This window comes from Hydra viridissima, unplaced genomic scaffold, assembly GCF_058129835.1.
Source record: "Hydra viridissima isolate aposymbiotic clone 2 unplaced genomic scaffold, HvirCarnegie_v1 scaffold_11, whole genome shotgun sequence".
In the NCBI taxonomy this organism is placed as follows: Eukaryota; Metazoa; Cnidaria; class Hydrozoa; order Anthoathecata; family Hydridae; genus Hydra; species Hydra viridissima.
The window spans coordinates 7,385,001-7,398,476 of NW_028324310.1; the positions used below are offsets into that span (position 1 = coordinate 7,385,001).

Sequence of the window (13,476 nt, forward strand, 5' to 3'; positions counted from 1 at the left end):
ATAAACACTTAAAAACCTCGTTTTCCGCCATTTTTTAAAGTATTTATTATTTGATAAGTACAACATGTTTGAAAAAGCTTAACTGAACAACTTTAGTATTTCCTGTAATATAAAGTTAACTTAGTAATATAGTGTTATTACAGGATGTAACAATGTGACAATTGTTAAAGCCATTATAAAATAAAATTTTAAACAGTGTAAAGTAAAAAAATATATAATGTAATTTAAAATGTTTCTGATTTATTAGTTTTATTATATTGATGGTTCTTAAAAACAATAACAATGAAAAGATTAGATCTTATCCTAAAGATACGTGAACTAGGAGTGGATAAATTAAGATTATGGAAGGATTTACTTAATGAAATAAAAAATACTGAAGAAATTCGCAAAGAAAACTTAAATAAAGTAAAGGTTGCTTTAGTTATATTTATTTCAAAGGTGAAGAGAAAACTAACACAATGTGGACAAAGTTATGATACATTTATACAAAAAGAAAATCGTTGGCTTCAAAGAAAGCTTATGAACAATAAAAATTGTCATTTTGGTTCTGGAAGGCCCCATAAGCAATTGAGTGTTCTTGGAGAGCAAAGCAAAAGAAAAAAAAATAAAAGAACTAGCCACTGAACATCATGAAGCTCTATTTTTAGCTTCTGCAAAAAGTGCAAATGCTGCTGGAGAAAAAAAAAAGCTTCTTTTTTAAAAAACAATATGTCTAATGTTTTAGAGATAGAAAAAGTTGATAAAACTTTGGATAAAACCTTTCCCATCATTATGAGTGTAGAGGAAGCTCTTGCATTAAAAATGAACACTGATCTCATCGATAAACAATATCAAATGATCAGAAACTCAGCTCTTGTTCACAATGTACATATTTATCCTACCTTGCACGATATTTTTGTGGAAAAATTGAAATGTTATCCTGAGAATATACATTTTTCTGAAATTTCTGCAAAGTGTACTCTTCAAAGCATGTTAGATCACACTGTGAGTAGAATAACTGAAATGATTGATATGCCTAATTGTGGTCAAGGTAACGAAATATTTGGAGTTTTATATGGAAAGATTGGTTTTGATGGAGCATCAAGCCAAAGTGTTTATAAACAGAAATACTTTGAAACAAGCATCACAAGTATAGAACTTAAGAGTGAAGAAAATCTTTTTAGTACAGCTTTTGTGCCTTTATTGCTCAAAGTAAAAGATGGCGAAATTTGGAAAAATGCAAATCCTTCAAGTTGTCACTTTTGTAGACCTCTTCATCTACAATATAAAAAAGAGAGTCCAATTTTATCCAGAGAAGAAGAATCAGATCTAAAAAATCAAATAAATACCTTAAAGACGTTTTGCAAAGTTTTTGATATTGCAGGAAGAAAGGTGACCTTTAATATCAGCTATAGAGTTGATCTTACAATGTTTGATAATAAAGTAGTTAATGCACTTACAGAGACAAAATCCACTCAATCCTGCAATGTTTGCAATGCTAAACCCAACGAAATGAACAATATTGATTTATTAAAAGCAAAAACTGAGAATGAGTCAGCCTTGGGGCTTGGAATTTCAGCTTTGCATTGCTGGATAAAATGCTTGGAATTTATTCTTCATTTGAGTTATAAAATTGAAATTAAAAAGTACAAGCCAAAAACAATTGAGGAAAAATTATCTGTAGACTTAAAAAAAAAACAGATTCAGGAACTCTTCAGGGAACGGTTAAGCTTATATGTTGACATGCCTAAAACTGGGTCTGGAAATACCAATGACGGCAATACTGCCAGAAGAGCATTTAAAAATAGTAAAGCTCTTTCTGAAATTACTAAAGTTGATTGTGATATAATTGAAAGATTGCATAATATTCTCATAACCATATCTTGTGGATATTCTATTAATATCAATGAATTAGATTTATACTGCACTGAAACAGCTAAACGTATAGTGAGTTTGTACAACTGGTATGTTATGCCTCCCACTGTACATAAACTGCTGCTTCATATTTCTTCCATATCACATAAATTACCTTTGCCAGTCGGGGTATATTCGGAAGATGCACTGGAGAGTTTAAATAAACAGATAAGAAATTCTAGACTTAAGCACACGGCAAAAATTTCAAGGTTAAACACAATGATGAATCAGATGCACTACCTTCTAGTAAGATCAGATCCAAAAGTATCAAGCATATCTTTTAGAAAACATAAGAGCTATCGAGAAAAACCGTTACCAGATGAAGTTATTAAATTAATTGTAATGTAAATAATAAAATGAATGTAATAAATACAGTTTTTTTTTCTCTATGTATCAACCTCCTTTAAAAACCATTTTTATAAAAATATCAAGTAGAGTAATATATCAAGATAATGTGTTTGTCTTGAAGATTCTAAAACTTGAAAAAAAAAATTTTTGTACGCGTATAGTCACCTTAAACGCGCGTATACGCGCATAAGCGCGCGTTATACGCGTCGAAGCTACGCATAAAAAAAAAATTTGTTAATAAATTTGAAATCTTTGACCCAAAAATTATTATTTTGATATATAACATTATTGATTTACGATTTATGTCAAATTTTATTTAATTTTTACCGTTTTTTGATCGTTCTGAGTCACTGTGCTCCGTAAGACATCTAAACAAGACGTCTGTCGGAACAACCAGTTTAAGATGTCCGTAAGATATCTTAACAAGACGTCTTTTGGAATAACCATTTTAAGACGTCTTTAACACATCTTAACAAGACGTCTGTTGCAACAACCAGTTATGACGTCTTTTGGTATAACCAGTTTAAGATGTCTTTCAGAATAACCAGTTTAAGACGTCTTTAACTTATCTTAAAAAGACGTCTATCGGTACAGCCAGTTTAAGACGTTCGTAAGACTCCTTAACAAGACGTCTTTCGGTATAACCAGTTTAAGATGTCTTTAATCATGGACGTTTCCCACCCAACAACAAGTCGTTTTAAAGACAAATTTAAGACAACTTGAAATTGATATTAAAGATGTCTTAAACTGGTCTCAAATGAAACACTGTAAGTCGTCTTACTTAAAACGTCTTAAAGTTGTCATATTTAACACCTATTAACGACGGCTTAAAAAGACGTGTGTAATATATATATATATATATATATATATATATATATATATATATATATATATATATATATATATATATATATATATATATATATATATATATTACACACGTCTTTTTAAGCCGTCGTTAATAGGTGTCACAGTTTTAAAGAATTAATAGGTGTCACAGTTGTTAATAGGTGTCACAGTTTTAAAGAATTTGGCAAAGCCAATATATGGCAAACCGCAAGGAGAACTAAGAATTTAATATTAACATAATACGATTTACCAGCTATATATAACCTTAATTTTATTTGACAAAAACTAATGCGTTATTATGTGCTTTTTATGATAAATGAAAAAATATATGAAATATGAAAAACGAAAACATGAAATATCTGCGGCATTTTGTAAAATAATTATAAATTTAAATAATTTTTGAAAAGGTTTCGCATTATCAAATGAATTATAAAATAGCTTGGTGAATGAAGGACTAAGCTGGCGAATGAAGGACGAAAGAATTGAATGAAATCAGATCTTGATAAAAAAGTATATTTAAGCTTTTTTTTATTTAGCTAAACTTTTTTTAGTCATTTTAAATTTATCCTTACAGGTCTATTTTATCTTTCACAGACTTTATTTACACGAAAAAAGTTTCCAAGTTTACAAATGTTTATCTTGAAAAAATGATAAAATCTCTTCGTGACAACTAATTTTCTTTATCTTGGTGTAATTTGTTTAGTAATTTATCAAAACATGAAGTAGTTACTTTATCATGAACAGTCTTATTAAACAAATGCTATAAATGTTTAAACTAATACAAAAAGTTAAACTGTAATAAGTTGCACGTCCACTCTTATACGTCCATGCTTTAATTCCTTCCTTAATTGCCTTTTTAATTACGTCTTTATATCCATTTACGGAAGAATGACAAGAATTGTGTGGTTTAAAGTTATTCGGTCTGACAATAAAATCAGTTGAACACACTGTTGAAGTTAGAACTTTTCTCTGTGATGCTCCAGCAAGATCATTTTTGGACTGTTGTTTATATTGGATATTATTCTTGTGAAAGGGTGCATTATCAAAGGCTCTTGGGAAGGAAGAGTAGTAATGATGTTTAAAATAGCTTAATGAAGAACAAGAATTTCGCAAGCGGACAGATTACGATTTTGGTTGCCAGTCGTATAAGTAACATCAAAAATATAGTCTCCTTTTATAGCTACTGGTATTATATATGTTTCCGGATTTCTGCTTTGACTATATGCAAAAGACCAACTACTAATTCAAAGGAATTTTGAACTACTTCCGTAAAGGGCCTATGGCTAGGTTATTACAAGCACATACTTTAGAGATTTCTGAGAAACTAATCGAATTTAGAAATTAAATTGTTCGCTGATGATAAATTTCAACATGGATAGACAGAGAGGCGGATAGAGAAATTTTAAAGAAACCCAACTTTATATTATAAATGTATAATTGGTAAGTGTCTTCTAACGCTGCTTTCCAAAAAAACAATGATTTTCTTGACCTATTACTGCCTCATTAGTTTTCTCTTTTTAGCGGCTGTCCGAAAGACATATACAAAGGATTCGGAGAAGACAGTCCGTAAATTTATTCAGGGTGTGTTAAAAAACGCACCAGCATCACGAAAATATTAATAAAATTTTATAATCAAGTACTCTTTTTTTGTGGATGCTGTGAAGTATTTTTCTATTGTAAATCATGTCTCTTTTTTCAGTTATTGCATTTGGATAGTTTATATATTCACACCTTTCTATTTTCTGTCACCACCTTCTAGTCTCCTTCTAATACAATATAAATATATATATTTATGTTGGCAGGAGACTGAAAGGTAATATATATATACACACACGACTTTTTAAGCCGTCATTAATACGTGTTAAATAAGATAATATTAAGACATTTTAGTTAAGACGACTTATACCATGTTCACACCAGCGACGTTTGGCGGAACATTATTCCGGAAGAAATGTTACCGGAACAAAATGTTCTTCAAAATGTTCCTAGTGGCGTTCACACGTAAATTCGGCTTGACGGAACATAAAAGGAATATCGCTTAAATGAACGTTAACTTATGTAAATAGAATTCAATCGTTATGATATAGCAATTTCCCCTGAAACTAAATAAAATATTAAGGTAATAAAAATTAGCGTTCAACAGTTTAGCATAACTTTTTAATAATTGTCTCCGAGAGCTAAAATTAAATGTCCATAACCCGGAAGGTCCCAAAAAAAAGCGAGTTTTTTTGAGATTTAATTATCCCTTTTGTTAAAAAGCTTGGTTTTTATGAATAAGCTTATGTAGGGCTATGTGCTCCTAAACTTCAGCACATTATGTTGGCCATCAATCTGATTAAGTCTAAGCCTAGTTAGTTAAAAAATAAAAATTAAGCTTTGCTTTTTTCTAACCCTACGCAGGCTACTTATTGCATCTGGAGATAAGAAGATACAAAGGATTTGAAAGACTGAAAACATGAGCGCTGGGAGATAACTCCACAGACATAAAGTTTTAGGAATGAATTAATTATAAAAACTTTGATGTTCAGATGGCTCCATTAAAATATTTCCAGGACATGACTTGATTACATATTACTGCTAAAGGTTTAAATAATAAAAAAAATTGGTCCTTTTCATAAAGATATTTAGCAATAGAGTCACGAATACTTTTTCCTGGTCCATTGTTCCCAACAGTAGAAACTGTATTGGGTTGAGCCAGACCGTCGTCACCATGATGACGTGTAAGCCATTCTATTCTAATAATATCGTTATAGTATTCACAAATGTTGTGAAGAGTGACGCAAGCATTAACAATTTTTGTACTAAACTTAATATCACATTCCATACGTTTGCAAATAATGCGGAATCGGGCTTTAAGACGTCTAAAAGCATTCTCAACCACTCTTCTAGCCCCACAAAATACTTTATTATAGTTTTTTTGAACAACGCTAAGCTCTAAATGCTCACGATAAGGTTTCATCAAATGGCATGTTAAAGGAAATGCTGAATCACCCATCAAACATAGAGGAACACTAGAACCACCTAGCTCTTTACAACATTTACACCTAGCTCTTTACATCTAAAATTGCTTTCAATGAAGAATTCTGCAAAATATAGCCATCATTATTTCTTCCTGGTGACACTCGTATAAATGAAATTTATCTAAAGTCTACAACGGCAAAAAGAACAATGAAATACCATCCTTTATAATTATAATAAGAAATTGCTTGATCTTTAGGGGCTGAAATAGGGATATGGCATCCATCAATAGCTCCAATGCGTTGGGGAAATCCAAGTATAGTTTCAAAATCTCTACTACATTCTTTTAAGTTTTCTTCTGACATTGGAAATTTAACATATCTAGGGAGCAAAAAGTCATTAACAGCGTTAACAAATTCATGGACAATTAAATTTGCAGTTGACTTTCCTATGCCAAAAAGACTGGACACAACACGATACTCTTCACATGATGCTAGATAATGCAATGCAACCGCAACACATTTTACTACTGAAATAGGTTCTCTCATTGCTGTTGTAGTTTTGCTTAAATGTGGATGCAATTCATTAACCAGGAAATTAAATGTTTTATGATTTACTCGAAAATGTTCTTTAAATTCATATTCCTCCATTTGAGTAAAAATCTTATTAAACCATTGAGAACTTTTCAGTTTAACCCAAATTTTTCTTTCAATTAGATCCCCTTGTTGATTTAACTTTAAGGGAGGTAAATTTAAATATGACAATGGGTTGGTGATTGATTCATATTCGGTTGATGTTTTACTTCTTGATTGAAGTACCGCTAAAATGTTTTCCATGTTTTTCCAATAGCTTTTTCCTTCACAAATATCTTCCTGAAAAGTTGTTAAAATTATATAAGTATAATACATAAATGTAACATTTAATTAGAACTCAAGGAAAGTTAGAGAATACGTTGTGAAAAACCATTTTATTAGACTTAATAACCCAGCATGTTCAGTTAACAGAGATAAAACTGAAATACAATACATATAAAAATAGAGATTCTTCTACAAACGCGTACAGTATCTCACAAAGTAAACTATCCCTTTAGTAAAAACTTTGAAAGATCTTATTTAATATATATATTGCAGATATACCTAAAAAAGTAAGCCTACTGAAAAAAAAAAAATTGATCTTTTGACTTTAATATAACATAACTATTTTTTCATTAAGAATTTATAATACTCTACTTGGGCTTTAGATACATCTACTTGGGCTTTAGATACACTTTCAATTGCATCACACATACGCTCTAATGCAAAGACCTCTCTGATTCATAACTCTTGTGAATGGATTTGAACATCTAGATTTTTATTTGCTATCTTTAAATATTCAGAAGAAAAATTTGCCTTTTGATTTGTACTTACCAGTTCAGTTTTTGCAATTTTATTTGATACTATTTCATCATCAGTGCTCCTTCGTTTATTGCAGCCAGATGTAGATGGGGTTGGTTCTTCATCTGGAATAGTGACAATAGATTGGACATCCCTTGTAGTATCCAAATCCTCAATATTTAAGATGCTGATAATCTTATTGTCATCCTCTCTTATCACAATCTGTGTTCAAAAAATAGGAAGTATTACACATTCAAGAAATGATTATAAATCATATTTCCATTAAAATTTATCTCAAAAATTTGAGAGACTTGACTTGAAGTCATTCTCCCTCAACTATATAGTGTGCATATACAGTATATAACAAACATATATATGCATATACAGTACAATCTCTTTAATTCAAATCTCCTTAATTCAAAAACCTCCATTTTTCGATTAAATGCAAAGACACTGTGAAAGGTGCTTAAGAAGAGTCAACTTTCTGCAATTTGATAAATCTCTCTAATTCAAACCTTTTTTTTCCTCATAAAAATTGAATTAGAGAGATTGTACTGTATAGTACTTTAAATTATATTATAATAAAGTATAATAAATTACTTGATCACCAAGACAGTCTGAAGAAAAAAAGTTCTGACTTTGGGACAAAAGGTCATTGTCAAGGGAAGCTTCACCACCTATTATTTGGGCAATTATATCATAAGGCCACCATTTACTGGGAGCTCCACCTGATGAACCTACTTGAAGTTTTTCTCGTCTATAAAAAACATACATATAAGCACATCATTAATACTATACAATATGAAACAAATAACTTTAAATGTGATAGTTAATTAATATAACATGTCAAACTGTAAATTTAAAATACTGCCTGAAATAATTCTTAAAGAAATTATTCATCATTACATTCAGTTACAAACTAAATTTCAATTTGATATTTTTGAATACAAATGAAAACCAAATGTCTACTAAAGAATACCACTATGGTCAATTTAGTAAAATAGCTTTAGCATTTCAGTAAGTAAAGTATCATACATTAAGTCTAGAACAAGTACTTACTTGAATTGTTTCCTCATATTACTAATTTTTGATTGAATTTGAGATCCAGTTAAGGGAGGTACAATATGAAATGTGTTTGAAAATTCAGCTGCCATTTGTTTATAAACATTTGTGTTTCTTCTTGAAGATACTAATGCTTTGTAATTATCCTTCCATAAATCTAATAGTTCAATTGTGTTAGTTATATTCCATACAAATTTATTTACTGGAGATGCAACAAGACCAGTATTAGTAACGCTGGCATCAATTACGTCTTGATCTGAATGCTGAGACATTGTGGAAATTTTAAGTTTACTAGATATTATATACTAGCTTGTCACCTATTAAAAATAATGAGTAAAATTTAATTGTTAACAATTTCTTGTAATTGTAATAGTAACTGAATTACAATTACTTGTACTTGTAATTCAATGACAAGTAATTGTATTACATTTACCTTATAAAATAGAATAACTATTACAATTACATCATGAAAATGTATTTAGTTGCAATTAAATTACAATTGCAATTGCAATTGATCCAAGTCTGCTCAAAGTGACCGAAGTCTGATAAGTACACGTTTTTTCAGGATATACATTAAAGATAGTTAAAATTGGCACCATGTTTTTTAAACGAAAACAAAAAATGTTCCGGAACATTTATTTGTTCTGGCCACTGATCTCTATAATAACTGGATAGCGCATCTCTAATATCAAAATTGACACCAAAATCGCCATATTGGAAAGCCCCAGAACGCTGAACGGAATTTGAAAATACAGAGATTGAAGATTTGTTTATGTTGTGTTTTCTATTTCGTTTATATCAACTCAACCAAAATACATATTTCAATGATATTATCATATTTTAAATGTTTTAAAGTTTAAAAAGCGGAGAACACACGAAAAACATTTGCGTTACAAAAAATTGCTTTGTAAAAGAAGTTAAATAGTAACTTTACAAGTGACTTTACACGAAAAAATGTTAAATCAAACATTTATATATACAACCGAGAGTCATGTTCAAAATATATTGTTATCCAAAAATAATAGAAACTCTCAAATAACAATAATACAAAAAGTATAACAAAACATCATACAAAGATAATCGTCAAAACTATGATATATAAATTCAAATTGGTTGTTACTTTCATTGATTTTTGAACAAAGCTAGTTTACTGAGAGTCTTTCTGACATTTATTCCTGAAACTTTTGCAGATTCTAATTTTCCGAGCTGATGCAATCTTATTTTGCAGTAGCACTTAGCAAGTAACTTAACAAGAGTAAAGATATGATTTTCATAAATTGGGGTATCAAACATATGGTTATCTAAATCTCGAAACACTGAAGATAAATTTATTGCTTCCAAAACAGAAATTGCAATAGCATCAACTATACTGCATTTTATTCTTGGCAAATTTCCAGAAAGTGTTGATAACATTCTAACAATATTTTGTTCAGTCATTTCACACACTTTGATTACACTTATTGAAGGTTTGAAAAGACCACCTCTATCTTTAAAAGAAAGAAAGGTAGATTCATGACAATACTCAATTGAACCAATAGCTTTACAGCATTGTATGCATACCAATTGCTTTTCAACCATTTTGGCAACATAACCAGCAATATATGATATAGCAGATTTTTTATACTCTGATAATATATTTACATTTGGTGCTTTTAAGTAATCGTGATCAGTAGTTTGTGGTGTTATAATATCTAAAAGATTATACTTCCTGATAATAGTTGCAATACTTAAAGTGCTTCTACTGTCTGCATTATCTAATACATGAAGTATACTAATTGGGTCTCTAGTTTCACAGTTGCCAGTGCCACCTGTGATGCTACTTCTGAGAAGTAGTCTTTTGTATGCTGCTGTAAATTGCTGACAAGTTGGATTGTTATTAAACCCACCAGATGAGCGGATTGCCCCAAAAAAAAGCTCTAAATGATCCTGACTAAGTTTGTATGTTAAAAGATATTTAAGAGGTGCTTGTTTTTTTTCAACCAAAGTATGAAAGATCTAAAGACATGTGTAGTTTAAAAAACGAACAGAAACTAGAAGTTATTATTAATTTAATTTACATTTATCAGTTTAATGCTGATATATAAAGTTCTTAATAATAAACATGGCAAATTATTGAAAACAAATGAGAAAATAACAGAAACACAAGTATATTTATTAATGCTTGTTATAAATTTCAATTTTTTAAAGAGCATATGGTTATGTAAAAGTATATTAGTAAATGAGAAAGATATATATATATATATATATATATATATATATATATATATATATATATATATATATATATATATATATATTGCATGCATACCTGCTTTGTGCTTTCTATTGCTGCAAGAAATCCAATAAAAGCAGTCTTTCTTTTTGTTGTGTGCATTTCTGTACCCATTTCATTTTGAAGACCAGTTATGTACCTGGCAATTTTACAGAATATAAAGATAAGATATAAGGTAAGAATATAAAGAGAGAGAGAGAAATATAAAAGCATTTAAACAATTTAATTTGAATATTTGTAAAATATACCTGTAAGCTTCATCAAAAAATGGATTCCAGATGTGTTTATTACTGATGCGAAGTGCTGCTTTATAACCCTTAGCAAATGGATTTCTTGAATTAAGATGGTCGAAAAGCTGATCAATCAATCGTATAAATTTTACTGTAGCTTCGCAATCCTTAAATTGTGGTAACTTAAGTTCTGTCCAACAGTATTCGATAGCATCAGCAACACTAGAACTGAACACTTGAGCTGCAAGGTTAACTTTCATTTTCTGTTGCCTCCAATGTTGAGATTTAAGTTTATTACCAAGTCTCAGACCCTCTGCATCTTGAAGGTTGTGTAAATCTTTAATGTATTTCCAGCATATTTGTTTTTTTTCTGAATCAAACAAAATGCCTTTTTCTGCTAATGTATTTCTCATCAGTTTTAGCATATGACATACATCAAGAAGAACAAAAATTTTTTCATTTGTTATGAGTGGATGTGAAAATGAAGGTACCATATTAGTAACTTTCAATGAAGCCCCAAGTTCTGCCAGCATACTAAAATGGCAAGACCATCACAAGTAATTGATACAACTTTGACATCAACATCAGACAAACGCTGAATACAGACTCTAATGAGATTAGCTCTTTCACTTGCAGTGAGACCGTTAATAAAAAAATATCCACATGGAACTTTCCATGAGCTGTTAATACTTACAACCATAAAAACTAATGCATCCTTTGCTACAGGTGTTGAGTCATCATCTATATCACAGCCAAGATCAACGTAACCACTGTATTTTTCACCGTCCCATGATATATGTTTTTTAATGCTCATTTCATCTAACATAAGAGAGCAAACTACTGTTTTATCTTTACATTTTGCTTCTTTAACTTTTATCTTTATAGCTTCAAATGCAGGATTTGTAAAACCAGGATTCGCATCAATTTTTGCATACCATTTTCGAATGTGTGATTGGCAAGGCAAGGCAAAATCAAATGTTTTTCGCACAAACTCATATGCTTTTGTAGAATAAAATTGCAACGTCAATGCAAATGCCTTAACTTCAGGAGGATATTTTTTCCCCTTTTTGGAATCCTTACCATTAACTATTTTTTGCATAAGTGCTCTTGGTACTCCAGAAAATGTCTTTAAAAGCATTTCTTGACAGTTTTGGGAAATCATTTTGTTTTTATTCAAGTTTTTGACCACAGACTTTATGGAAATTACTGTTTTTTTCATTCTGCTACACTTTCCCTGAACAATTTTTAGCTTCTTTTTTAAAATGCAAATTTTTTGTTGGCTTGTTTCAAGTTTTTTATTTAATTCCATATAGCTAGAGCTGCAATCATCCACTATAGTTGATTCTTTGCTTTCACTATCTACTTCAGTTTGCAATTTTATTGCCTAATATATATATATATATATATATATATATATATATATAATAATAATAATAATAATAATAATAATAATAATAATAATAATAATAATAATATTAAAAAAAATTTTTAATTTACTATTTACTATATACAGCCTAAGGAACCTTTGGGTTGTAATACACTAACATTGCCCAATTAATGATTCATACAACAATGTGTAAGCTGTTTACCTTGCAAATATGTTACAAGCCTCAGGCATTTTGCAGTGGGTAATTAAGAATCAAAAGGTGCATACTGATATATACTTATATCTAATTTTATATATATATATAAGTTTGTGCTTTGCATACCTTTTTAAGATGGTCAGGAAACTGTTTAAATCGAGTAGGTATTGCATTATTTCTAAGTCGAACTGTCTGACCAGTTCTATCAATGTCTCTTTCCATAAAATGGTCTGAGCAGATAACACTAGATTTACTTGGTTGCCAATTATCACGATGCATCTTTAAAATCCATTCTCTCTTACGGTCTTCATTTAAAGGAAATCTAAAAAAACAATAATGTTATAAGCAATGCTAATATATATATATATATATATATATATATATATATATATATATATATATATATATATATATATATATATATATATATATATATATATATATATATATATATATATATTATTGTCATAGAATCTATGATAAAGATATATTGTAATATTAATCTAATTATAATACTATTGTTTTTATAATATCATTAAAGAAAGCAGTGGTCATTATATACAAATGAAAAGTTCTTTTTAATTTTCTTTTAACAGTAGATTCCTCATCGGAACTTCCTGAACTATCACTTCTTAAGCCCCCAGTTCTTTTCCTCTTTTTGCACCCATAAGCAGAACACTCTGAACCTCGAAGATCTTTTTTTAATCCGCTCATAATTGTATTTTCTTCTTAGCTGAAATCTGATACTGTGTATTTAAAGCGATTAGTCGAAAAACAAAACTTTAAGCTTACGGGATTTAAATTTTTGGGGCTTTCCAATATGGCGATTTTGGCGTCAAAAAATAAGAAGTTTTGCTCGGAGTTGCGCTATCCAGTTATTATAGAGATCAGTGGTTCTGGCTTTTCGG

General features: G+C 29.7%; 1 pseudogene across 1 annotated transcript; it reads right to left on the minus strand.

The window, feature by feature from the left end:
- Positions 1-5,613: 5,613 nt before the first annotated feature.
- LOC145181748 (uncharacterized) lies at positions 5,614-9,634 on the minus strand (annotated as a pseudogene). The gene is made up of 4 exons (XR_016445004.1): positions 8,481-9,634; positions 8,022-8,178; positions 7,455-7,643; positions 5,614-6,920 (listed from the first exon to the last, which is right to left on the minus strand). The product of XR_016445004.1 is annotated as an uncharacterized LOC145181748 (transcript).
- Between the last annotated feature and the right edge of the window lie 3,842 nt (positions 9,635-13,476).